This window comes from Bombina bombina, chromosome 10, assembly GCF_027579735.1.
Source record: "Bombina bombina isolate aBomBom1 chromosome 10, aBomBom1.pri, whole genome shotgun sequence".
NCBI lineage: Eukaryota > Metazoa > Chordata > Amphibia > Anura > Bombinatoridae > Bombina > Bombina bombina.
The window spans coordinates 6,266,247-6,291,304 of record NC_069508.1 but is presented as its reverse complement, the minus strand read 5'-3'; the positions used below and the strand labels follow the sequence as shown (position 1 = coordinate 6,291,304).

General features: G+C 42.9%; 1 protein-coding gene across 1 annotated transcript in view; it reads right to left on the bottom strand.

Annotated features, from left to right (window-relative positions):
* Positions 1–25,058, bottom strand: part of CDC14A (cell division cycle 14A) — a 202,902-nt gene that overhangs the window by 103,632 nt on the left and 74,212 nt on the right. The window lies entirely within an intron of this gene.

The window sequence follows — 25,058 nt, the reverse complement described above, 5'->3', positions numbered from 1 at the left end:
GTACTAGTGACTGTCACTGGGATATCAGATGTGTAAGTAGTGACTGTCACTGGGATATCAGATGTGTACTAGTGACTGTCACTGGGATATCAGATGTGTACTAGTGACTGTCACTGGGATATCAGATGTGTACTAGTGACTGTCACTGGGATATCAGATGTGTACTAGTGACTGTCACTGGGATATCAGATGTGTACTAGTGACTGTCACTGGGATATCAGATGTTTCTAGTGACTGTCACTGGGATATCAGATGTGTACTAGTGACTGTCACTGGGATATCAGATGTGTACTAGTGACTGTCACTGGGATATCAAATGTTACAAGTGACTGTCCCTGGGATATCAAATGTGTATTAGTGACTGTCACTGGGATATCAGATGTGTACTAGTGACTGTCACTGGGATATCATTAGTGTATTGTACTAGTGACTGTCACTGGGATATCAGATGTTGTACTAGTGACTGTCACTGGATATCAGATGTGTACTAGTGACTGTCACTGGGATATCAGATGTGTACTAGTGACTGTCATGTGATATCTGATGTGTACTAGTGACTGTCACTGGGATATCAGATGTGTACTAGTGACTGTCACTGGGATATCAGATGTGTACTAGTGACTGTCACTGGATATCAGATGTGTACTAGTGACTGTCACTGGGATATCAGATGTGTACTAGTGACTGTCACTGTGATATCAGATGTGTACTAGTGACTGTCACTGGGATATCAGATGTACTAGTGACTGTCACGGGATATCAGATGTGTACTAGTGACTGTCACTGGGATATCAGATGTGTACTAGTGACTGTCACTGGGATATCAGATGTGCACTAGTGACTGTCACTGGGATATCAGATGTGTACTAGTGACTGTCACTGTGATATCAGATGTGTATAGTGACTGTCACTGATATCAATGTGTACTAGTGACTGTCACTGGGATATCAGATGTGTACTAGTGACTGTCACTGTGATATCAGATGTGTACTAGTGACTGTCACTGGGATATCAGATGTGTACTACTGACTGTCACTGGGATATCAGATGTGTACTAGTGACTGTCACTGGGATATCAGATGTGTACTAGTGACTGTCACTGGGATATCAGATGTGTACTAGTGACTGTCACTGGGATATCAGATGTGTACTAGTGACTGTCACTGGGATATCAGATGTGTACTAGTGACTGTCACTGGATATCAGATGTGTACTAGTGACTGTCACTGGGATATCAGATGTGTACTAGTGACTGTCACTGGGATATCAGATGTGTACTAGTGACTGTCACTGTGATATCAGATGTGTACTAGTGACTGTCACTGGGATATCAGATGTGTACTAGTGACTGTCACTGGGATATCAGATGTGTAGTAGTGACTGTCACTGGGATATCAGATGTGTACTAGTGACTGTCACTGGGATATCAGATGTGTACTAGTGACTGTCACTGGGATATCAGATGTGTACTAGTGACTGTCACTGGGATATCAGATGTGTACTAGTGACTGTCACTGGGATATCAGATGTGTACTAGTGACTGTCACTGGGTATCAATGTGTACTAGTGACTGTCACTGTGATATCAGATGTGTACTAGTGACTGTCACTGGATATCATTAGTGTTTGTACTAGTGACTGTCACTGGGATATCAGATGTGTACTAGTGACTGTCACTGGGATATCAGATGTGTATAGTGACTGTCACTGTGATATCAGATGTGTACTAGTGACTGTCATGGGATATCAGATGTGTAGTAGTGACTGTCACTGTGATATCAGATGTGTACTAGTGACTGTCACTGGGATATCAGATGTGTACTAGTGACTGTCACTGGGATATCAGATGTGTACTACTAACTGTCACTGGGATATCAGATGTGTACTACTAACTGTCACTGGGATATCAGATGTGTATTGTACTAGTGACTGTCACTGGATATCAGATGTGTACTAGTGACTGTCACTGGGATATCAGATGTGTACTAGTGACTGTCACTGGGATATCAGATGTGTACTACTAACTGTCACTGGGATATCAGATGTGTACTAGTGACTGTCACGGGATATCAGATGTGTACTAGTGACTGTCACTGGGATATCAGATGTGTACTAGTGACTGTCACTGGATATCAGATGTGTACTACTAACTGTCACTGGGATATCAGATGTTACTAGTACTGTCACTGGGATATCAGATGTGTACTAGTGACTGTCACTTGGGATATCAGATGTGTACTACTAACTGTCACTGGGATATCAGATGTGTACTATGACTGTCACTGGGATATCAGATGTGTACTAGTGACTGTCACTGGGATATCAGATGTGTACTAGTGACTGTCACTGGGATATCAGATGTGTACTACTGACTGTCACTGGGATATCAGATGTGTACTAGTGACTGTCACTGGGATATCAGATGTGCACTAGTGACTGTCACTGGGATATCAGATGTGTACTACTGACTGTCACTGGGATATCAGATGTGTACTACTGACTGTCACTGTGATTCAGATGTGTACTAGTGACTGTCACTGTGATATCAGATGTGTACTAGTGACTGTCACTGTGATATCAGATGTGTACTAGTGACTGTCACTGTGATATCAGATGTGTACTAGTGACTGTCACTGGGATATCAGATGTGTACTAGTGACTGTCACTGGGATATCAGATGTGTACTAGACTATGACTGTCACTGGGATATCAGATGTGTACTAGTGACTGTCACTGGGATATCAAATGTGTACTGTACTAGTGACTGTCACTGGGATATCAGATGTGTACTAGTGACTGTCACTGGGATATCAGATGTGTACTAGTGACTGTCACTGGGATATCAGATGTGTACTAGTGACTGTCACTGTGATATCAGATGTGTACTAGTGACTGTCACTGGGATATCAGATGTGTACTAGTGACTGTCACTGGGATATCAGATGTGTACTAGTGACTGTCACTGGGATATCAGACGTGTACTAGTGACTGTCACTGGGATATCAGATGTGTACTAGTGACTGTCACTGGGATATCAGATGTGTACTAGTGACTGTCACTGGATATCAGATGTGTACTAGTGACTGTCACTGGGATATCAGATGTGTACTAGTGACTGTCACTGGGATATCAGATGTGTACTAGTGACTGTCACTGGGATATCAGATGTGTAGTAGTGACTGTCACTGGGATATCAGATGTGTACTAGTGACTGTCACTGTGATATCAGATGTGTACCACTAACTGTCACTGGGATATCAGATGTGACACTAACTGTCACTGGGATATCAGATGTGTAGTAGTGACTGTCACTGGGATATCAGATGTGTACTAGTGACTGTCACTGGGATATCAGATGTGTACTAGTGACTGTCACTGGGATATCAGATGTGCACTAGTGACTGTCACTGGGATATCAGATGTGCACTAGTGACTGTCACTGGGATATCAGATGTGTACTAGTGACTGTCACTGGATATCAGATGTGTACTAGTGACTGTCACTGTGATATCAGATGTGTACTAGTGACTGTCACTGGGATATCAGATGTGTACTAGTGACTGTCACTGTGATATCAGATGTGTACTAGTGACTGTCACTGTGATATCAGATGTGTACTAGTGACTGTCACTGGATATCAAATGTGTACTAGTGACTGTCACTGGGGATATCAAATGTTACAAGTGACTGTCACTGGGATATCAGATGTGTATTGTACTACTGACTGTCACTGGGATATCAGATGTGTATTGTACTACTGACTGTCACTGGGATATCAGATGTGTACTACTAACTGTCACTGGGATATCAGATGTGTACTAGTGACTGTCACTGGGATATCAGATGTGTACTAGTGACTGTCACTGGGATATCAGATGTGTATAGTGACTGTCACTGGGATATCAGATGTACTAGTGACTGTCACTGGGGATATCAGATGTGTACTAGTGACTGTCACTGGGATATCAGATGTGTACTAGTGACTGTCACTGGGATATCAGATGTGTACTACTTACTGTCACTGGGATATCAGATGTGTACTAGTGACTGTCACTGTGATATCAATGTGTACTACTAACTGTCACTGGGATATCAGATGGTGTACTAGTGACTGTCACTGGGATATCAGATGTGTACTAGTGACTGTCACTGGGATATCAGATGTGCACTAGTGACTGTCACTGGATATCAGATGTGTACTACTAACTGTCACTGGGATATCAGATGTGTACTAGTGACTGTCACTGTGATATCAGATGTGTACTAGTGATGTCACTGTGATATAATGTGTACTAGTGACTGTCACTGGGATATCAGATGTGTACTAGTGACTGTCACTGGGATATCAGATGTGTACTAGTGACTGTCACTGGGATATCAGATGTGTACTAGTGACTGTCACTGGGATATCAGATGTGTACTAGTGACTGTCACTGGGATATCAGATGTGTACTAGTGACTGTCACTGGGATATCAGATGTGTACTAGTGACTGTCACTGGGATATCAGATGTGTACTAGTGACTGTCACTGTGATATCAGATGTGTACTAGTGACTGTCACTGTGATATCAGATGTGTACTAGTGACTGTCACTGGGATATCAGATGTGTACTAGTGACTGTCACTGGGATATCAGATGTGTAGTAGTGACTGTCACTGGGATATCAGATGTGTACTAGTGACTGTCACTGGGATATCAGATGTGTACTAGTGACTGTCACTGGGATATCAGATGTGTATTGTACTAGTGACTGTCACTGTGATATCAGATGTGTACTAGTGACTGTCACTGGGATATCAGATGTGTACTAGTGACTGTCACTGGGATATCAGATGTGTACTAGTGACTGTCACTGGGATATCAGATGTGTACTAGTGACTGTCACTGGGATATCAGATGTGTACTAGTGACTGTCACTGTGATATCAGATGTGTAGTAGTGACTGTCACTGGGATATCAGATGTGTACTAGTGACTGTCACTGGGATATCAGATGTGTACTACTGACTGTCACTGGGATATCAGATGTGTACTAGTGACTGTCACTGGGATATCAGATGTGTACTAGTGACTGTCACTGGGATATCAGATGTGTACTACTAACAGTCACTGGGGATATCAGATGTGTACTAGTGACTGTCACTGGGATATCAGATGTGTACTACTGACTGTCACTGGGATATCAGATGTGTACTAGTGACTGTCACTGGGAGATCAGATGTGTATTGTACTAGTGACTGTCACTGGATATCAGATGTGTAACTAGTGACTGTCACTGTGATATCAGATGTGTACTAGTGACTGTCACTGGGATATCAGATGTGTACTAGTGACTGTCACTGGGATATCAGATGTGACTAGTGACTGTCACTGGGATATCAGATGTTACTAGTGACTGTCACTGTGATATCAGATGTGTAGTAGTGACTGTCACTGGGATATCAGATGTGTACTAGTGACTGTCACTGGGATATCAGATGTGTACTACTGACTGTCACTGGATATCAGATGTGTACTAGTGACTGTCACTGGGATATCAGATGTACTACTAACTGTCATGGGATATCAGATGTGTACTAGTGACTGTCACTGGGATATCAGATGTGTACTAGTGACGTCACTGTGATATCAGATGTGTAGTAAGTGACTGTCACTGGGATATCAGATGTGTACTAGTGACTGTCACTGGGATATCAGATGTGTACTACTGACTGTCACTGGGATTCAAATGTGTACAAGTGACTGTCACTGGGATATCAGATGTGTATTGTACTACTGACTGTCACTGGGATATCAGATGTGTACTAGTGACTGTCACTGGGATATCAGATGTGTACTAGTGACTGTCACTGGGATATCAGATGTGTACTAGTGACTGTCACTGGGATATCAGATGTGTAGTAGTGACTGTCACTGGGATATCAGATGTGTACTAGTGACTGTCACTGGGATATCAGATGTGTACTAGTGACTGTCACTGGGATATCAGATGTGTACTAGTGACTGTCACTGGGATATCAGATGTGTACTAGTGACTGTCACTGGGATATCAGATGTGTACTAGTGACTGTCACTGGGATATCAGATGTGTACTAGTGACTGTCACTGGGATATCAGATGTGTACTAGTGACTGTCACTGGGATATCAGATGTGTACTAGTGACTGTCACTGGGATATCAAATGTGTACAAGTGACTGTCACTGGGATATCAAATGTGTATTAGTGACTGTCACTGGGATATCAGATGTGTACTAGTGACTGTCACTGGGATATCATTAGTGTATTGTACTAGTGACTGTCACTGGGATATCAGATGTGTACTAGTGACTGTCACTGGGATATCAGATGTGTACTAGTGACTGTCACTGGGATATCAGATGTGTACTAGTGACTGTCACTGTGATATCAGATGTGTACTAGTGACTGTCACTGGGATATCAGATGTGTACTAGTGACTGTCACTGGGATATCAGATGTGTACTAGTGACTGTCACTGGGATATCAGATGTGTACTAGTGACTGTCACTGGGATATCAGATGTGTACTAGTGACTGTCACTGTGATATCAGATGTGTACTAGTGACTGTCACTGGGATATCAGATGTGTACTAGTGACTGTCACTGGGATATCAGATGTGTACTAGTGACTGTCACTGGGATATCAGATGTGTACTAGTGACTGTCACTGGGATATCAGATGTGCACTAGTGACTGTCACTGGGATATCAGATGTGTACTAGTGACTGTCACTGTGATATCAGATGTGTAGTAGTGACTGTCACTGGGATATCAGATGTGTACTAGTGACTGTCACTGGGATATCAGATGTGTACTAGTGACTGTCACTGTGATATCAGATGTGTACTAGTGACTGTCACTGGGATATCAGATGTGTACTACTGATGTCACTGGGATATCAGATGTGTACTAGTGACTGTCACTGGGATATCAGATGTGTACTAGTGACTGTCACTGGGATATCAGATGTGTACTAGTGACTGTCACTGGGATATCAGATGTGTACTAGTGACTGTCACTGGGATATCAGATGTGTACTAGTGACTGTCACTGGGATATCAGTGTGTACTAGTGACTGTCACTGGGATATCAGATGTGTACTAGTGACTGTCACTGGGATATTCAGATGTGTACTAGTGACTGTCACTGTGATATCAGATGTGTACTAGTGACTGTCACTGGGATATCAGATGTGTACTAGTGACTGTCACTGGGATATCAGATGTGTAGTAGTGACTGTCACTGGGATATCAGATGTGTACTAGTGACTGTCACTGGGATATCAGATGTGTACTAGTGACTGTCACTGGGATATCAGATGTGTACTAGTGACTGTCACTGGGATATCAGATGTGTACTGTACTAGTGACTGTCACTGGGATATCAGATGTGTACTAGTGACTGTCACTGGGATATCAGATGTGTACTAGTGACTGTCACTGTGATATCAGATGTGTACTAGTGACTGTCACTGGGATATCATTAGTGTATTGTACTAGTGACTGTCACTGGGATATCAGATGTGTACTAGTGACTGTCACTGGGATATCAGATGTGTACTAGTGACTGTCACTGTGATATCAGATGTGTACTAGTGACTGTCACTGGGATATCAGATGTGTAGTAGTGACTGTCACTGTGATATCAGATGTGTACTAGTGACTGTCACTGGGATATCAGATGTGTACTAGTGACTGTCACTGGGATATCAGATGTGTACTACTAACTGTCACTGGGATATCAGATGTGTACTACTAACTGTCACTGGGATATCAGATGTGTATTGTACTAGTGACTGTCACTGGGATATCAGATGTGTACTAGTGACTGTCACTGGGATATCAGATGTGTACTAGTGACTGTCACTGGGATATCAGATGTGTACTACTAACTGTCACTGGGATATCAGATGTGTACTAGTGACTGTCACTGGGATATCAGATGTGTACTAGTGACTGTCACTGGGATATCAGATGTGTACTAGTGACTGTCACTGGGATATCAGATGTGTACTACTAACTGTCACTGGGATATCAGATGTGTACTAGTGACTGTCACTGGGATATCAGATGTGTACTAGTGACTGTCACTGGGATATCAGATGTGTACTACTAACTGTCACTGGGATATCAGATGTGTACTAGTGACTGTCACTGGGATATCAGATGTGTATTAGTGACTGTCACTGGGATATCAGATGTGTACTAGTGACTGTCACTGGGATATCAGATGTGTACTACTGACTGTCACTGGGATATCAGATGTGTACTAGTGACTGTCACTGGGATATCAGATGTGCACTAGTGACTGTCACTGGGATATCAGATGTGTACTACTGACTGTCACTGGGATATCAGATGTGTACTACTGACTGTCACTGGGATATCAGATGTGTACTAGTGACTGTCACTGTGATATCAGATGTGTACTAGTGACTGTCACTGTGATATCAGATGTGTACTAGTGACTGTCACTGTGATATCAGATGTGTACTAGTGACTGTCACTGGGATATCAGATGTGTACTAGTGACTGTCACTGGGATATCAGATGTGTACTAGTGACTGTCACTGGGATATCAGATGTGTACTAGTGACTGTCACTGGGATATCAAATGTGTACTGTACTAGTGACTGTCACTGGGATATCAGATGTGTACTAGTGACTGTCACTGGGATATCAGATGTGTACTAGTGACTGTCACTGGGATATCAGATGTGTACTAGTGACTGTCACTGTGATATCAGATGTGTACTAGTGACTGTCACTGGGATATCAGATGTGTACTAGTGACTGTCACTGGGATATCAGATGTGTATAGTGACTGTCACTGGGATATCAGACGTGTACTAGTGACTGTCACTGGGATATCAGATGTGTACTAGTGACTGTCACTGGGATATCAGATGTGTACTAGTGACTGTCACTGGGATATCAGATGTGTACTAGTGACTGTCACTGGGATATCAGATGTGTACTAGTGACTGTCACTGGGATATCAGATGTGTACTAGTGACTGTCACTGGGATATCAGATGTGTAGTAGTGACTGTCACTGGGATATCAGATGTGTACTAGTGACTGTCACTGTGATATCAGATGTGTACTACTAACTGTCACTGGGATATCAGATGTGTACTACTAACTGTCACTGGGATATCAGATGTGTAGTAGTGACTGTCACTGGGATATCAGATGTGTACTAGTGACTGTCACTGGGATATCAGATGTGTACTAGTGACTGTCACTGGGATATCAGATGTGCACTAGTGACTGTCACTGGGATATCAGATGTGCACTAGTGACTGTCACTGGGATATCAGATGTGTACTAGTGACTGTCACTGGGATATCAGATGTGTACTAGTGACTGTCACTGTGATATCAGATGTGTACTAGTGACTGTCACTGGGATATCAGATGTGTACTAGTGACTGTCACTGTGATATCAGATGTGTACTAGTGACTGTCACTGTGATATCAGATGTGTACTAGTGACTGTCACTGGGATATCAAATGTGTACTAGTGACTGTCACTGGGATATCAAATGTGTACAAGTGACTGTCACTGGGATATCAGATGTGTATTGTACTACTGACTGTCACTGGGATATCAGATGTGTATTGTACTACTGACTGTCACTGGGATATCAGATGTGTACTACTAACTGTCACTGGGATATCAGATGTGTACTAGTGACTGTCACTGGGATATCAGATGTGTACTACTGACTGTCACTGGGATATCAGATGTGTACTAGTGACTGTCACTGGGATATCAGATGGTACTAGTGACTGTCACTGGGATATCAGATGTGTACTAGTGACTGTCACTGGGATATCAGATGTGTACTAGTGACTGTCACTGGGATATCAGATGTGTACTACTAACTGTCACTGGGATATCAGATGTGTACTAGTGACTGTCACTGTGATATCAGATGTGTACTACTAACTGTCACTGGGATATCAGATGTGTACTAGTGACTGTCACTGGGATATCAGATGTGTACTAGTGACTGTCACTGGGATATCAGATGTGCACTAGTGACTGTCACTGGGATATCAGATGTGTACTACTAACTGTCACTGGGATATCAGATGTGTACTAGTGACTGTCACTGTGATATCAGATGTGTACTAGTGACTGTCACTGTGATATCAGATGTGTACTAGTGACTGTCACTGGGATATCAGATGTGTACTAGTGACTGTCACTGGGATATCAGATGTGTACTAGTGACTGTCACTGGGATATCAGATGTGTACTAGTGACTGTCACTGGGATATCAGATGTGTACTAGTGACTGTCACTGGGATATCAGATGTGTACTAGTGACTGTCACTGGGATATCAGATGTGTACTAGTGACTGTCACTGGGATATCAGATGTGTACTAGTGACTGTCACTGTGATATCAGATGTGTACTAGTGACTGTCACTGGTGATATCAGAATGTGTACTAGTGACTGTCACTGGGATATCAGATGTGTACTAGTGACTGTCACTGGGATATCAGATGTGTACTAGTGACTGTCACTGGGATATCAGATGTGTACTAGTGACTGTCACTGGGATATCAGATGTGTACTAGTGACTGTCACTGGGATATCAGATGTGTATTGTACTAGTGACTGTCACTGTGATATCAGATGTGTACTAGTGACTGTCATGGGATATCAGATGTGTACTAGTGACTGTCACTGGGATATCAGATGTGTACTAGTGACTGTCACTGGGATATCAGATGTGTACTAGAGACTGTCACTGGGATATCAGATGTGTACTAGTGACTGTCACTGTGATATCAGATGTAGTCAGTGACTGTCACTGGATATCAGATGTGTACTAGTGACTGTCACTGGGATATCAGATGTGTACTACTGACTGTCACTGGGATATCAGATGTGTACTAGTGACTGTCACTGGGATATCAGATGTGTACTAGTGACTGTCACTGGGATATCAGATGTGTACTACTAACTGTCACTGGGATATCAGATGTGTACTAGTGACTGTCACTGGGATATCAGATGTGTACTACTGACTGTCACTGGGATATCAGATGTGTACTAGTGACTGTCACTGGGATATCAGATGTGTATTGTACTAGTGACTGTCACTGGGATATCAGATGTGTACTAGTGACTGTCACTGTGATATCAGATGTGTACTAGTGACTGTCACTGGGATATCAGATGTGTACTAGTGACTGTCACTGGGATATCAGATGTGTACTAGTGACTGTCACTGGGATATCAGATGTGTACTAGTGACTGTCACTGTGATATCAGATGTGTAGTAGTGACTGTCACTGGGATATCAGATGTGTACTAGTGACTGTCACTGGGATATCAGATGTGTACTACTGACTGTCACTGGGATATCAGATGTGTACTAGTGACTGTCACTGGGATATCAGATGTGTACTACTAACTGTCACTGGGATATCAGATGTGTACTAGTGACTGTCACTGGGATATCAGATGTGTACTAGTGACTGTCACTGTGATATCAGATGTGTAGTAGTGACTGTCACTGGGATATCAGATGTGTACTAGTGACTGTCACTGGGATATCAGATGTGTACTACTGACTGTCACTGGGATATCAGATGTGTACTAGTGACTGTCACTGGGATATCAGATGTGTACTAGTGACTGTCACTGGGATATCAGATGTGTACTAGTGACTGTCACTGGGATATCAGATGTGTACTGTACTAGTGACTGTCACTGGGATATCAGATGTGTATTGTACTAGTGACTGTCACTGGGATATCAGATGTGTACTACTGACTGTCACTGGGATATCAGATGTGTACTAGTGACTGTCACTGGGATATCATTAGTGTATTGTACTAGTGACTGTCACTGGGATATCAGATGTGTACTAGTGACTGTCACTGGGATATCAGATGTGTACTACTGACTGTCACTGGGATATCAGATGTGTACTAGTGACTGTCACTGTGATATCAGATGTGTACTAGTGACTGTCACTGGGATATCATTAGTGTATTGTACTAGTGACTGTCACTGGGATATCAGATGTGTACTAGTGACTGTCACTGGGATATCAGATGTGTACTAGTGACTGTCACTGGGATATCAGATGTGTACTAGTGACTGTCACTGGGATATCAGATGTGTACTACTGACTGTCACTGGGATATCAGATGTGTACTAGTGACTGTCACTGGGATATCAGATGTGTACTACTGACTGTCACTGGGATATCAGATGTGTACTAGTGACTGTCACTGGGATATCAGATGTGTACTACTGACTGTCACTGGGATATCAGATGTGTACTAGTGACTGTCACTGGGATATCAGATGTGTACTAGTGACTGTCACTGGGATATCATTAGTGTATTGTACTAGTGACTGTCACTGGGATATCAGATGTGTACTAGTGACTGTCACTGGGATATCAGATGTGTACTAGTGACTGTCACTGGGATATCAGATGTGTACTAGTGACTGTCACTGGGATATCAGATGTGTACTACTAACTGTCACTGGGATATCAGATGTGTACTAGTGACTGTCACTGTGATATCAGATGTGTACTACTAACTGTCACTGGGATATCAGATGTGTACTAGTGACTGTCACTGGGATATCAGATGTGTACTAGTGACTGTCACTGGGATATCAGATGTGTACTAGTGACTGTCACTGGGATATCAGATGTGTACTAGTGACTGTCACTGGGATATCAGATGTGTACTAGTGACTGTCACTGGGATATCATTAGTGTATTGTACTAGTGACTGTCACTGGGATATCAGATGTATATTGTACTAGTGACTGTCACTGGGATATCAGATGTGTACTAGTGACTGTCACTGGGATATCAGATGTGTATTGTACTAGTGACTGTCACTGGGATATCAGATGTGTATTGTACTAGTGACTGTCACTGGGATATCAGATGTGTATTAGTGACTGTCACTGGGATATCAGATGTGTACTAGTGACTGTCACTGGGATATCAGATGTGTATTGTACTACTGACTGTCACTGGGATAGCAGATGTGTACTAGTGACTGTCACTGGGATATCAGATGTGTACTAGTGACTGTCACTGGGATATCAGATGTGTACTACTAACTGTCACTGGGATATCAGATGTGTACTAGTGACTGTCACTGTGATATCAGATGTGTACTAGTGACTGTCACTGGGATATCAGATGTGTACTAGTGACTGTCACTGGGATATCAGATGTGTATTGTACTACTAACTGTCACTGGGATATCAGATGTGTACTAGTGACTGTCACTGGGATATCAGATGTGTACTAGTGACTGTCACTGGGATATCAGATGTGTACTAGTGACTGTCACTGGGATATCAGATGTGTACTAGTGACTGTCACTGGGATATCAGATGTGTACTAGTGACTGTCACTGGGATATCATTAGTGTATTGTACTAGTGACTGTCACTGGGATATCAGATGTGTACTAGTGATTGTCACTGGGATATCAGATGTGTACTAGTGACTGTCACTGGGATATCAGATGTGTACTAGTGACTGTCACTGGGATATCAGATGTGTACTAGTGACTGTCACTGGGATATCAGATGTGTACTAGTGACTGTCACTGGGATATCAGATGTGTACTAGTGACTGTCACTGGGATATCAGATGTGTACTAGTGACTGTCACTGGGATATCAGATGTGTACTAGTGACTGTCACTGGGATATCAGATGTGTACTACTGACTGTCACTGGGATATCAGATGTGTACTAGTGACTGTCACTGGGATATCAGATGTGTACTAGTGACTGTCACTGTGATATCAGATGTGTACTAGTGACTGTCACTGGGATATCAGATGTGTACTAGTGACTGTCACTGGGATATCAGATGTGTACTAGTGACTGTCACTGGGATATCATTATTGTATTGTACTAGTGACTGTCACTGGGATATCAGATGTGTATTGTACTAGTGACTGTCACTGGGATATCAGATGTGTACTGTACTAGTGACTGTCACTGGGATATCAGATGTGTACTAGTGACTGTCACTGGGATATCAGATGTGTATTGTACTACTGACTGTCACTGGGATATCAGATGTGTACTAGTGACTGTCACTGTATATCAGATGTGTACTAGTGACTGTCACTGGGATATCATTAGTGTATTGTACTAGTGACTGTCACTGGGATATCAGATGTGTACTAGTGACTGTCACTGGGATATCAGATGTGTTACTAGTGACTGTCACTGGGATATCAGATGTGTTTAGTTGACTGTCACTGGGATATCAGATGTGTACTAGTGACTGTCACTGGGATATCAGATGTGTACTAGTGACTGTCACTGGGATATCAGATGTGTACTAGTGACTGTCACTGGGATATCAGATGTGTACTACTGACTGTCACTGGGATATCAGATGTGTACTACTAACTGTCACTGGGATATCAGATGTGTACTAGTGACTGTCACTGGGATATCAGATGTGTACTAGTGACTGTCACTGGGATATCAGATGTGTACTAGTGACTGTCACTGGGATATCAGATGTGTACTAGTGACTGTCACTGTGATATCAGATGTGTACTAGTGACTGTCACTGGGATATCATTAGTGTATTGTACTAGTGACTGTCACTGGGATATCAGATGTGTACTAGTGACTGTCACTGGGATATCAGATGTGTACTAGTGACTGTCACTGGGATATCAGATGTGTACTACTGACTGTCATGGGATATCAGATGTGTACTAGTGACTGTCACTGGGATATCAGATGTGTACTACTTACTGTCACTGGGATATCAGATGTGTACTAGTGACTGTCACTGGGATAGCAGATGTGTACTAGTGACTGTCACTGGGATATCAGATGTGTACTAGTGACTGTCACTGTGATATCAGATGTGTACTAGTGACTGTCACTGGGATATCAGATGTGTACTAGTGACTGTCACTGGGATATCAGATGTGTACTAGTGACTGTCACTGTGATATCAGATGTGTACTAGTGACTGTCACTGGGATATCATTAGTGTATTGTACTAGTGACTGTCACTGGGATATCAGATGTGTACTAGTGACTGTCACTGGGATATCAGATGTGTACTAGTGACTGTCACTGGGATATCAGATGTGTACTACTAACTGTCACTGGGATATCAGATGTGTACTAGTGACTGTCACTGGGATATCAGATGTGTACTACTGACTGTCACTGGGATATCAGATGTGTACTAGTGACTGTCACTGGGATATCAGATGTGTACTAGTGACTGTCACTGGGATATCAGATGTGTACTAGTGACTGTCACTGGATATCAGATGTGTACTAGTGACTGTCACTGTGATATCAGATGTGTACTAGTGACTGTCACTGGGATATCATTAGTGTATTGTACTAGTGACTGTCACTGGGATATCAGATGTGTACTAGTGACTGTCACTGGATATCAGATGTGTACTAGTGACTGTCACTGGGATATCAGATGTGTACTAGTGACTGTCACTGGGATATCAGATGTGTACTAGTGACTGTCACTGGGATATCAGATGTGTACTAGTGATGTCACTGGGATATCAGATGTGTACTAGAGACTGTCACTGGGATATCAGATGTGTACTAGTGACTGTCACTGGGATATCAGATGTGTACTAGTGACTGTCACTGTGATATCAGATGTGTACTAGTGACTGTCACTGGGATATCAGATGTGTATTGTACTAGTGACTGTCACTGGGATATCAGATGTGTACTAGTGACTGTCACTGGGATATCAGATGTGTACTAGTGACTGTCACTGTGATATCAGATGTGTACTAGTGACTGTCACTGTGATATCAGATGTGTATTGTACTAGTGACTGTCACTGGGATATCAGATGTGTATTGTACTAGTGACTGTCACTGTGATATCAGATGTGTACTAGTGACTGTCACTGTGATATCAGATGTGTATTGTACTAGTGACTGTCACTGGGATATCAGATGTGTATTGTACTAGTGACTGTCACTGGGATATCAGATGTGTACTAGTGACTGTCACTGGGATATCAGATGTGTATTGTACTAGTGACTGTCACTGGGATATCAGATGTGTATTAGTGACTGTCACTGGGATATCAGATGTGTACTAGTGACTGTCACTGGGATATCAGATGTGTACTAGTGACTGTCACTGGGATATCAGATGTGTACTGTACTAGTGACTGTCACTGTGATATCAGATGTGTACTAGTGACTGTCACTGGGATATCAGATGTGTACTAGTGACTGTCACTGGGATATCAGATGTGTATTGTACTACTAACTGTCACTGGGATATCAGATGTGTACTAGTGACTGTCACTGGGATATCAGATGTGTATTGTACTACTGACTGTCACTGGGATATCAGATGTGTACTAGTGACTGTCACTGGGATATCAGATGTGTACTAGTGACTGTCACTGGGATATCAGATGTGTACTAGTGACTGTCACTGGGATATCAGATGTGTACTAGTGACTGTCACTGGGATATCAGATGTGTACTAGTGACTGTCACTGTGATATCAGATGTGTACTAGTGACTGTCACTGGGATATCAGATGTGTACTAGTGACTGTCACTGGGATATCAGATGTGTACTAGTGACTGTCACTGGGATATCAGATGTGTACTAGTGACTGTCACTGGGATATCAGATGTGTACTAGTGACTGTCACTGGGATATCAGATGTGTATTAGTGACTGTCACTGGGATATCAGATGTGTACTAGTGACTGTCACTGGGATATCAGATGTGTACTAGTGACTGTCACTGGGATATCAGATGTGTACTAGTGACTGTCACTGGGATATCAGTGTGACCGTGTGTAATACCTAAAGCTGGCACTGGTATACCTGACCGTGTGTAATACTTACAACTGGCACTGGTATACCTGACAGTGTGTAATACTTACAGCTGGCACTGATATACCTGACCGTGTGTAATACCTAAAGCTGGCACTGATATACCTGACAGTGTGTAATACTTACAGCTGGCACTGATATACCTGACAGTGTGTAATATCTACAGCTGGCACTGATATACCTGACAGTGTGTAATACTTACAGCTGGCACTGATATACCTGACAGTGTGTAATACTTACAGCTGGCACTGATATACCTGACAGTGTGTAATACTTACAGCTGGCACTGATATACCTGACAGTGTGTAATACTTACAGCTGGCACTGGTATACCTGACAGTGTGTAATACTTACAGCTGGCACTGGTATACCTGACAGTGTGTAATATCTACAGCTGGCACTGATATACCTGACAGTGTGTAATACTTACAGCTGGCACTGGTATACCTGACAGTGTGTAATACTTACAGCTGGCACTGATATACCTGACAGTGTGTAATACTTACAGCTGGCACTGGTATACCTGACAGTGTGTAATACTTACAGCTGGCACTGATATACCTGACAGTGTGTAATACTTACAGCTGGCACTGGTATACCTGACAGTGTGTAATATCTACAGCTGGCACTGATATACTGACAGTGTGTAATACTTACAGCTGGCACTGGTATACCTGACAGTGTGTAATACTTACAGCTGGCACTGATATACCTGACAGTGTGTAATACTTACAGCTGGCACTGGTATACCTGACAGTGTGTAATACTTACAGCTGGCACTGGTATACCTGACCGTGTGTAATACTTACAGCTGGCACTGATATACCTGACAGTGTGTAATACTTACAGCTGGCACTGATATACCTGACAGTGTGTAATACTTACAGCTGGCACTGATATACCTGACAGTGTGTAATACTTACAGCTGGCACTGATATACCTGACAGTGTGTAATACTTACAGCTGGCACTGGTATACCTGACAGTGTGTAATACTTACAGCTGGCACTGGTATACCTGACAGTGTGTAATACTTACAGCTGGCACTGGTATACCTGACAGTGTGTAATACTTACAACTGGCACTGATATACCTGACAGTGTGTAATACTAACAGCTGGCACTGGTATACCTGACAGTGTGTAATACTTACAGCTGGCACTGGTATACCTGACAGTGTGTAATACTTACAGCTGGCACTGGTATACCTGACAGTGTGTAATACTTACAACTGGCACTGATATACCTGACAGTGTGTAATACTAACAGCTGGCACTGATATACCTGACAGTGTGTAATACTAACAGCTGGCACTGATATACCTGACAGTGTGTAATACTAACAGCTGGCACTGGTATACCTGACAGTGTGTAATACTTACAACTGGCACTGATATACCTGACAGTGTGTAATACTTACAGCTGGCACTGGTATACCTGACAGTGTGTAATACTTACAGCTGGCACTGGTATACCCGACAGTGTGTAATACTTACAGCTGGCACTGATATACCTGACAGTGTGTAATACTTACAGCTGGCACTGGTATACCCGACCGTGTGTAATACTTACAGCTGGCACTGATATACCTGACAGTGTGTAAAACTTACAGCTGGCACTGGTATACCTGACAGTGTGTAATACCTAAAGCTGGCACTGATATACCTGACCGTGTGTAATACCTAAAGCTGGCACTGGTATACCTGACAGTGTGTAATACTTACAGCTGGCACTGATATACCTGACCGTGTGTAATACCTAAAGCTGGCACTGGTATACCTGACAGTGTGTAATACTTACAGCTGGCACTGATATACCTGACAGTGTGTAATACTTACAGCTGGCACTGATATACCTGACAGTGTGTAATATCTACAGCTGGCACTGATATACCTGACAGTGTGTAATACTTACAGCTGGCACTGATATACCTGACAGTGTGTAATACTTACAGCTGGCACTGATATACCTGACAGTGTGTAATACTTACAGCTGGCACTGATATACCTGACAGTGTGTAATACCTACAGCTGGCACTGATATACCTGACAGTGTGTAATACTTACAGCTGGCACTGATATACCTGACAGTGTGTAATACTTACAGCTGGCACTGATATACCTGACAGTGTGTAATACTTACAGCTGGCACTGGTATACCTGACAGTGTGTAATACCTAAAGCTGGCACTGGTATACCTGACAGTGTGTAATACTTACAGCTGGCACTGATATACCTGACAGTGTGTAATACTTACAGCTGGCACTGATATACCTGACAGTGTGTAATACTTACAGCTGGCACTGATATACCTGACAGTGTGTAATACTTACAGCTGGCACTGATATACCTGACAGTGTGTAATACCTACAGCTGGCACTGGTATACCTGACAGTGTGTAATACTTACAGCTGGCACTGGTATACCCGACCGTGTGTAATACTTACAGCTGGCGACTGGTATACCTGACAGTGTGTAATATCTTACAGGCTGAGCACTGATATACCTGACAGTGTGTAATATTCTTACTGTTACTGGCACTGAGTGATACCTGACAGTGTGTAATACTTACAGCTGGCACTGATAACCTGACAGTGTGTAATACTTACCAGCTGGCACTGTTATATCCTGACAGTGGTGTAATACTTACAGCTGGCACGTGATATACCTTGACAGTGTGTAATACTTACAGCTGGCACAGGTATACCTGACAGTGTGTAATACTTAAAGCTGGCACTGGTATACCTGACAGTGTGTAATACTTACAGCTGGCACTGATATACCTGACCGTGTGTAATACTTACAGCTGGCACTGATATACCTGACAGTGTGTAATACTTACAGCTGGCACTGATATACCTGACAGTGTGTAATACTTACAGCTGGCACTGGTATACCTGACAGTGTGTAATACTTACAGCTGGCACTGATATACCTGACAGTGTGTAATACTTACAGCTGGCACTGATATACCTGACAGTGTGTAATACTTACAGCTGCACTGATATACCTGACAGTGTGTAATACTTACAGCTGGCACTGGTATACCTGACAGTGTGTAATACTTACAGCTGGCACTGGTATACCTGACAGTGTGTAATACTTACAGCTGGCACTGGTATACCTGACAGTGTGTAATACTTACAGCTGGCACTGGTATACCTGACAGTGTGTAATACTTACAGCTGGCACTGATATACCTGACAGTGTGTAATATCTACAGCTGGCACTGGTATACCTGACAGTGTGTAATACTTACAGCTGGCACTGATATACCTGACAGTGTGTAATACTTACAGCTGGCACTGGATATACCTGACAGTGTGTAATACTTACAGCTGGCACTGATATACCTGACAGTGTGTAATACTTACAGCTGGCACTGGTATACCTGACAGTGTGTAATACTTACAGCTGGCACTGATATACCTGACAGTGTGTAATACTTACAGCTGGCACTGATATACCTGACAGTGTGTAATACTTACAGCTGGCACTGGTATACCTGACAGTGTGTAATACTTACAGCTGGCACTGATATACCTGACAGTGTGTAATACTTACAGCTGGCACTGATATACCTGACAGTGTGTAATACTTACAGCTGGCACTGATATACCTGACAGTGTGTAATACTTACAGCTGGCACTGATATACCTGACAGTGTGTAATACTTACAGCTGGCACTGATATACCTGACAGTGTGTAATACTTACAGCTGGCACTGATATACCTGACAGTGTGTAATACTTACAGCTGGCACTGGTATACCTGACAGTGTGTAATACTTACAGCTGGCACTGGTATACCTGACAGTGTGTAATACTTACAGCTGGCACTGGTATACCTGACAGTGTGTAATACTTACAGCTGGCACTGATATACCTGACAGTGTGTAATACTTACAGCTGGCACTGATATACCTGACAGTGTGTAATACTTACAGCTGGCACTGATATACCTGACAGTGTGTAATACCTAAAGCTGGCACTGATATACCTGACAGTGTGTAATACTTACAGCTGGCACTGATATACCTGACAGTGTGTAATACTTACAGCTGGCACTGGTATACCTGACAGTGTGTAATACTTACAGCTGGCACTGATATACCTGACAGTGTGTAATACTTACAGCTGGCACTGGTATACCTGACAGTGTGTAATACTTACAGCTGGCACTGATATACCTGACAGTGTGTAATACTTACAGCTGGCACTGATATACCTGACAGTGTGTAATACTTACAGCTGGCACTGGTATACCTGACAGTGTGTAATACTTACAGCTGGCACTGATATACCTGACAGTGTGTAATACTTACAGCTGGCACTGGTATACCTGACAGTGTGTAATACTTACAGCTGGCACTGATATACCTGACAGTGTGTAATACTTACAGCTGGCACTGGTATACCTGACAGTGTGTAATACTTACAGCTGGCACTGATATACCTGACCGTGTGTAATACCTAAAGCTGGCACTGGTATACCTGACAGTGTGTAATACTTACAGCTGGCACTGATATACCTGACAGTGTGTAATACTTACAGCTGGCACTGATATACCTGACAGTGTGTAATATCTACAGCTGGCACTGATATACCTGACAGTGTGTAATACTTACAGCTGGCACTGATATACCTGACAGTGTGTAATACTTACAGCTGGCACTGATATACCTGACAGTGTGTAATACTTACAGCTGGCACTGATATACCTGACAGTGTGTAATACTTACAGCTGGCACTGATATACCTGACAGTGTGTAATACTTACAGCTGGCACTGATATACCTGACAGTGTGTAATACTTACAGCTGGCACTGGTATACCTGACAGTGTGTAATACTTACAGCTGGCACTGGTATACCTGACAGTGTGTAATACCTAAAGCTGGCACTGGTATACCTGACAGTGTGTAATACTTACAGCTGGCACTGATATACCTGACAGTGTGTAATACTTACAGCTGGCACTGATATACCTGACAGTGTGTAATACTTACAGCTGGCACTGATATACCTGACAGTGTGTAATACTTACAGCTGGCACTGATATACCTGACAGTGTGTAATACCTACAGCTGGCACTGGTATACCTGACAGTGTGTAATACTTACAGCTGGCACTGGTATACCCGACCGTGTGTAATACTTACAGCTGGCACTGATATACCTGACAGTGTGTAATACTTACAGCTGGCACTGGTATACCTGACAGTGTGTAATACTTACAGCTGGCACTGATATACCTGACAGTGTGTAATACCTAAAGCTGGCACTGGTATACCTGACAGTGTGTAATACTTACAGCTGGCACTGATATACCTGACCGTGTGTAATACTTACAGCTGGCACTGATATACCTGACAGTGTGTAATACCTACAGCTGGCACTGGTATACCTGACAGTGTGTAATACTTACAGCTGGCACTGATATACCTGACAGTGTGTAATACTTACAGCTGGCACTGGTATACCTGACAGTGTGTAATACTTACAGCTGGCACTGATATACCTGACAGTGTGTAATACTTACAGCTGGCACTGGTATACCTGACAGTGTGTAATACTTACAGCTGGCACTGATATACCTGACAGTGTGTAATACTTACAGCTGGCACTGGTATACCTGACAGTGTGTAATACTTACAGCTGGCACTGATATACCTGACAGTGTGTAATACTTACAGCTGGCACTGGTATACCTGACAGTGTGTAATACTTACAGCTGGCACTGGATATACCTGACAGTGTGTAATACTTACAGCTGGCACTGGTATACCTGACAGTGTGTAATACTTACAGCTGGCACTGATATACCCGACAGTGTGTAATACTTACAGCTGGCACTGGTATACCTGACAGTGTGTAATACTTACAGCTGGCACTGATATACCTGACAGTGTGTAATACTTACAGCTGGCACTGGTATACCTGACAGTGTGTAATACTTACAGCTGGCACTGATATACCTGACAGTGTGTAATACCTTACAGCTGGCACTGGTATACCTGACAGTGTGTAATAACTTACAGCTGGCACTGATATACCTGACAGTGTGTAATACTTACAGCTGGCACTGGATATACCTGACAGTGTGTAATATCTACAGCTGGCACTGATATACCTGACAGTGTGTAATACTTACAGCTGGCACTGATATACCTGACAGTGTGTAATACTTACAGCTGGCACTGGTATACCCGACCGTGTGTAATACTTACAGCTGGCACTGATATACCTGACAGTGTGTAATACTTACAGCTGGCACTGGTATACCTGACAGTGTGTAATACCTAAGCTGGCACTGGTATACCTGACCAGTGTGTAATACTTACAGCTGGCACTGATATACCCGACAGTGTGTAAGGGTAAGGTAACTTACAGCTGGCACTGGTATACCTGACAGTGTGTAATACTTACAGCTGGCACTGGTATACCTGACAGTGTGTAATACTTACAGCTGGGCACTGATATACCTGACAGTGTGTAATACCTTACAGCTGGCACTGATATACCTGACAGTGTGTAATACTTACAGCTGGCACTGGTATACCCTGACAGTGTGTAATACTTACAGCTGGCACTGATATACCTGACAGTGTGTAATACTTACAGCTGGCACTGGTATACCTGACAGTGTGTAATATCTACAACTGGCACTGATATACCTGACAGTGTGTAATATCTACAGCTGGCACTGGTATACCTGACAGTGTGTAATACTTACAGCTGGCACTGATATACCTGACAGTGTGTAATACTTACAGCTGGCACTGGTATACCTGACAGTGTGTAATACTTACAGCTGGCACTGATATACCTGACAGTGTGTAATACTTACAGCTGGCACTGATATACCTGACCGTGTGTAATACCTAAAGCTGGCACTGGTATACCTGACAGTGTGTAATACTTACAGCTGGCACTGATATACCTGACAGTGTGTAATACTTACAGCTGGCACTGATATACCTGACAGTGTGTAATACTTACAGCTGGCACTGATATACCTGACCGTGTGTAATACCTAAAGCTGGCACTGGTATACCTGACAGTGTGTAATACTTACAGCTGGCACTGATATACCTGACAGTGTGTAATATCTACAGCTGGCACTGATATACCTGACAGTGTGTAATACTTACAGCTGGCACTGGTATACCTGACAGTGTGTAATACTTACAGCTGGCACTGGTATACCTGACAGTGTGTAATATCTACAGCTGGCACTGGTATACCTGACAGTGTGTAATACTTACAGCTGGCACTGGTATACCTGACAGTGTGTAATACTTACAGCTGGCACTGATATACCTGACAGTGTGTAATACTTACAGCTGGCACTGATATACCTGACAGTGTGTAATACTTACAGCTGGCACTGATATACCTGACAGTGTGTAATACTTACAGCTGGCACTGATATACCTGACAGTGTGTAATATCTACAGCTGGCACTGATATACCTGACAGTGTGTAATACTTACAGCTGGCACTGATATACCTGACAGTGTGTAATACTTACAGCTGGCACTGATATACCTGACAGTGTGTAATACTTACAGCTGGCACTGATATACCTGACAGTGTGTAATACTTACAGCTGGCACTGATATACCTGACAGTGTGTAATACTTACAGCTGGCACTGATATACCTGACAGTGTGTAATACTTACAGCTGGCACTGATATACCTGACAGTGTGTAATATCTACAGCTGGCACTGGTATACCTGACAGTGTGTAATACTTACAGCTGGCACTGGTATACCTGACAGTGTGTAATATCTACAGCTGGCACTGATATACCTGACAGTGTGTAATACTTACAGCTGGCACTGGTATACCTGACAGTGTGTAATACTTACAGCTGGCACTGATATACCTGACAGTGTGTAATATCTACAGCTGGCACTGGTATACCTGACAGTGTGTAATACTTACAGCTGGCACTGGTATACCTGACAGTGTGTAATACTTACAGCTGGCACTGATATACCTGACAGTGTGTAATACTTACAGCTGGCACTGATATACCTGAAAGTGTGTAATACTTACAGCTGGCACTGGTATACCTGACAGTGTGTAATACTTACAGCTGGCACTGATATACCTGACAGTGTGTAATACTTACAGCTGGCACTGATAT